The sequence below is a fragment of the Galeopterus variegatus genome, unplaced genomic scaffold (assembly GCF_000696425.1).
Source record: "Galeopterus variegatus unplaced genomic scaffold, G_variegatus-3.0.2 Scaffold4, whole genome shotgun sequence".
Classification (NCBI taxonomy): Eukaryota; Metazoa; Chordata; class Mammalia; order Dermoptera; family Cynocephalidae; genus Galeopterus; species Galeopterus variegatus.
The window spans coordinates 758,295-764,294 of NW_007726115.1; positions in this window are offsets into that span (position 1 = coordinate 758,295).

Genomic DNA, 6,000 nt, shown 5'->3' on the forward strand with positions numbered 1-6,000 from the left:
ATAGATTACTTTAAATTAATTTAAATTCTACTGGGATAAAACTCCTTTCACTATTGGGCAAAAGGCTCTCGCTGGAGTGCGTGCTGGTCAAACACAAGTTTGCCCTCATCTCCGTTCCTACCCTTCCCTCCCGCCCTGTATCAGAGGAGACTACATTTCCCAGGCTCCCTTGCGCCAGCAGCTGGCTTGGCCAGTGAGTTATTAGTGGAAGAAGATTGAAAGACACAGGGGGCATCCAAGGGCTTCCTAAGGCATCCCCAGGTGGGCTGTGTTGCCCCGCGCCTCCAGTTCTGCCAGAAGTGCTCCCCGTTGTCCCAACTCCTGCTAAACAGCCCTGGCTCTTCAGGCCCTGCAATGCCACTTTCTTCTCTTGTCCCACCGCCCTAATAGTGGCAGCAGCTGACTGCTCTTGCTACTGCTAAGCTCGGGTGCTTCACTACGCCCTATCTGGCTTCTCATCATTGGGGTAACCAATTCCTTTTATCAGATTCCCTCATTACGAAATATCTACCATGGTTTCTGTTTTTGTTTGTTTGTTTCTTTCCTGGCTTGAATCTCGTCACTATAGAAAGAAGAAAATAACTCTATATACACTTTAGAAACGAGAGAGAGGAAGCTCTGATTCTACCCACCTATTTTTACAGTGTTTACTGCATATTATTTCTTCATTTTTGTTTCTCTTAATAGGTAGCTTTATGAAGCAAACAATAAATCAGCAAACATTTCTTGAGCACTTACTTTCTATAGTGTCTTTAGTCATAATTGTCTCTAAAAAATAATCGGCTAGAACAGTTGTTCTCCACTCACTGCAATAGCAAATAAATGCAGTTCACTCTAATAAAGGTAGCTGCAGATTGGGTTTACTAGTTCTGGCTCTCTTCCCGGGCTCTTGGATGTCTGCACCATCCCCTGTCGCATCCAGATACCAGCATAGCGCCTGCGGCACTGATGGTGCACTTAGAACCTTCCACGTCCCGCCTAAATACTTTGCTAACCATTGTGAGCCCAGGAATCACCACAGGGGCGAGTTCAACCACGGTTACTGACAGTGCAGGTCCACAGTGGGCACTTGCCCATCTGTTGTACAGTTCGCTCTTTTCTTTTTTAATAGAGTAGATTCAGAGACATTACAACAACTGAACGTCCACACCTAAAGGAGCCGCAGGTATCCTCATTAATGGGAGACTCAAAGACGCCCTTACTTCAAACACCCCAAGAGAGATATATGTGTGTTTTCTGCCCTTCAGAAAATGCCCTTTTTGTCTGGACACATTTCTAATAATTCTGCTTTTAATAATATTTTATGTAGCTCTGAAGTCCTAGAGTTTCCCAATGAGCCATAGGAAAAGATGTCAGAATCTCAAAGCACAAGAGAAATAGTACTAACGTTATGGAATATTTTAGAATCTACAAAGTACTTTCACAAACATTAGCTCAATCTTGCTGAGGGTTTTGGACACTGTTCTGGCAAAAATAGACGAGACCTAGTAGTGCTGTCCTCAAATGATTTCAGAATTGAAATGAGGTAATATTTTAAGTACTTTCTGCTCCTATATAGGCAAAGTCATTTTCTTTTGATATAAATATTTGATTTCTGTAACATACATTTGAGATCTAGTCTTATTCTCATCGTCACAGGGGATTCAACATCAGACTTTCTGGTTATGAAGTGTTGGGCCACCTTTTACGTTTGAAAGGAAATTTTCAAAATTATTTGCCTAAACAGTTGTCTGCTTTGGCTTTAGTGGGCTTGGTCTTATTATATCAAGTGTTCTTTCTACATCTCTTGATAATAAGGTCTTTTAAGTTTTTAATGGTTCAATCGAGACATGTATAATATAATAATATAGACAGGTAAACTCTATGATGTGTACAATCCCAAGGCTGTGGCTCTCTCTGCAATGAGTCTATTTACTTTTTCCTTAAACAAGAGAAACTTCCAATGATTTAATGATTTTTTTTTAAAACTTTTAATCTCAGGGCCATACTTAGTGTAAATGTTTTAAAATTACCACTAAATCCTGAAATTTTCATTAATGAAAAATATCCAGAGCTTCAGGCCTAATTCACAATGAATTACACTTTAGTGTGTGCCATTTTTTTAATACACGAGAAAATATCTTCACTTGACTTGAGCATTCAAAATAATGGCAGTACAATTCATTCATTCATCAAGATTTTACTGAAGACCTACTATTCCCATAATTATCGGCAAGTGATGATATAAAGGAAGACACAGTCCTTCATGGACCTTTGGTCTAGTGGGAGAGGCAAATGATTGAGCTTTTTACTTTTAATAGAATATACTATTGTCATAACTCTAGCGCCAAGGGACAGGACAAGTTATAGGCTTTCCATGTAACATAATAACACTTGACATTCTCTACAAATATATACATATATATATATATATATATATATATATATATATATATATATATATATATACACACACATATACACACATTACTATACTATACTTGACTTTGACAGATATATATCTTTATACATGTATATGTGTAAATATATAGTGCTTATTTATCTTTTCTTCAATGTATAACACAGAACTTGGCACAGGATAAACCCTTGATAAATATTTCCTGAGTTAATAAACTAAACAAATGTGATTTGATTTGAAGATTAAAAGAATCCCTAGCATAGGAAGGGTCATTTTAACCCAAATCTTTGTAGTCCTCCCAATATATTGCCCTTGGGACAAAATCTTTATAACCATAACCATAACCATAAATACGGTTTCAATAAGGTCTCATACCTCAATAAATCATTCTTGGGAATTCAGATATGATGTGGAAATAAAGGTATGTGAACCTGAGGACAGAGACTGCATTTTGTTTGTCTGTTCATCTCCAATGTTGTGGCACATAGATATTTAGTAGAAGGTTGTCAGATGAATGGGTGAGTGAATAGATGGATTAAGGACATTAAAACAAGAACAAGAACGAGGGAGTAATTCTCCCCTGATTTATGTGTGATGGAGAAACGCTGCAGATTGGAGGTGACACTGAAACCTGGGCTTGAAGATGAGAAGACAAGTAGCACAGCCAAGAGGGGACAGGGTGAACAGAGACATAGGAGAGTGAAATACACAGCTCAGTGTGGTTCCCCTTGGGAAACTGAGGGTAACATTTGCTGTTCCTAGTTGGTGAGCATGATTTCACACTGAAACACTATTTTTCAGGAGGACAAGAAACTTATTCTCATTCCAGATTTCTAGAAGAGGTCATTTCTCCCCTTTCTACTTCCTTAACTTATTTGGTTCTCAGTTTTGGAGAAAGGCAAAGTAAGAAATGTTGGAGACAGGACAGACGAGGAAACTGCTCCTCAGAATGGTTCAAGGGGCTTGTCCAGGATCACCCAGGTAACTAGATTCTCTTTCTTGCATGCTTCATCCTGGTGTGTGCAGGGAAACCCATCACTGGCTCTTTGGATTGTTGCTGGCGTTTCAGTATGACACAACTCAGCAGTCACAGACTGAATCCTTTGTCAGAGTATCCAAAAATGTTTTTCCTTCCCTAAATTAATTATAGACCAATCTAAAAGAACCCCCCACTCCCCAAAATGTCCTAGTGCCATCCAGACTTGCTTTCAAATGGGCCAAACCATTTTGAATAGTTACTTACATTCTGCCTATTACCATTTCATAACAAGTGTGAAGTTGACATTTTTAAGAGAAAGAAGAACTTCCCTAGTAATACAGCTATGAAGAAAAGATATCCAGCCTTCTAATAAAATAGTAATGCTGCAAGCTCAGCGGCTCATAAAACATTTATAATCTTCAGCCAGTAAATTGTGAACAAGAGATTTAAATGTTGCTGCTCAATGGGATGGAGGGACGCTCGGTATAAACATCCCCCAAAGCACATGCATGGCAATGGGGTAGAGGAAAGAAGTCCCCTCGTGGCTGCAGGTGTCTGTGTTGTAGTTGGCAAAGGCATACAGTTCCTTTCTGACATTTTTCTTTGGTAGCCTAGAACTGAAACATGAGATGAGGTACGTGGGGAGGGAGGGAATCAAGGTGGAAAGATTATCCCTGGCAGCCCGTTTTGCAACTTATATGGAGCAATGTACTTTACATACCAATAACAGTGGTGCAGCCAGAGGCACAAGGAAGCTTTGCAGCTGCCTAGCTCAGATGTCTTTCTGCTCCATAGTCGTCCCTTCCATACCAGTCACAGACTTACTGCCGTGGGGGATGGGGAGAGGAACGTGTCACCGCAAGTTACCCAGACTGTGTGTGCAATCTGTGTGTGCACTTGACCAAGTGGGAGAGGGAGAGGGAGAGAGAGAAAGTTATTTCCTTCCATTGATCTTGTGAGCCTACAGCTGGCCATGGGTTCAAATGAATAATTTGTATTATAAGATCTAATTTGTTCATGCATGCTTTCATTCTGAGGATTTGCTTTTCATTTCTGGAAAATTCTCAGCTACAGTGAAAATCTACCATGTCCTCATGTCTCTGTTTTGGACTTCATTTAAGTTCAAATCTACCCTTTTTTTCCCTTATCTTTCTTGAGTTTTTAAATCTGTTTTGTATTCAGAGTGAACATCTCAGCATGCGTTCAAAGACATTGATGACTTCTGTCTGTTTAGAGTTCTTTTCATTTTTTCTAATTTTAGTGATGATAATCTTCACCCCCAGGATTTTTAAAATTCTTTTTCATATCCACTTGCTTTTGGGATTATATCCATAATCCCTTCCTTTCATTTATCATTTTTGTAAATATTATTTTTTCTTTACCACATTGGGGTTTTAGCCTCTTTTTCAGATTGCTATATTATTTTATTCTTTCAGGAATAAATTCCTTGATAGTGTGAGTATTTTGGCTATCATTTCTTTTTTTTTAATTAAAAAAAATTTTTATTGAATCAATTGATCATACATATTTTTGGGGTTCAACATTGACATATAATTGATCAAATCAATATTACTAGCATATGTATTGTTACAAATAGTACTTATTCTTTATGCCCCTTGTCCAATCTCTAGCCATCGCCCTCTCCCTCCCTGCTCCCCTCTTTAATTACCCTAGATTGCTTCTCTCCTTCTGAAAGAACAATGGTTACTCTGTTGATTTGTTGCCTAGATGATCTGTCCAATGCTGAGAGGTGTGATCAGGTCCCCTAATATTATCATACAGCAGATGCTTCTTCTGTCACTCTGGAATGAGCTTCGTGAAGAGAGACATCCTCTTCTTTTTTTTGGTTTCTTCTGGTGACTCTCTTTGTGTCAATGCACTCCAGTGGCTGGTGGACCATGTGCATGGTAGTTTTGGCATCTAGCCACTTTCATGGCAGCTATGGTTACTGTGGTGGCTGTGGTGGGCCACCCACATGGAGGTGATGTTTTTGTCATAATCCTTACCCAGTTGGTGGTGGCAATGGAGGTGTGCCTGGTTGTGGGATGGGGTCCAGTCCCCAGCTCTGTACCTCCAGATCCCGGGAGGGCCCCATGGTGCTGGCAGTGTGCCTGGCTGTCCTCCCTTTCTGGCTTGGTAGCCTAGGGGACTTCCAGTCCTTCTAGTTGTTATAGGTGTTCTTTGGTGAAATGAGACCTTTACTAGTTAATATCAAACTTTGTCTCTGGTTGTGGGTACTTTGTTTTTTCTTTCAGTTTTATGTTGGATTATTTGCTGTTCCCACCACTTAAACTCTGTGCTGAAACTAATTTGTTGTCCTTTGCTTACTTCTAAAGTGGGAGAACTTCCTGTGGGAACCAGTACTTGAGCTATGTGGCTGAGCTAAGTTGCTGCTTTGCTGCTGATTCCCTAGGGAAGGCTGTGCAGCTCAGGTTTTAATAGTTGACTCTATAGGTACTTATGGGTTTAGTGAAATCCAATGCACATGGGTTGTGTAGAAACACTGGTCTGGGCCTGAGTCTTTTAATCAAACTGCACCCCATGCAATTCTATATTCTTGACCAGTCTCCTCTGAATGGTCCTGTGCTGATCTGGTGGCAGATCAGCTGTCCTTGCTGTGTCC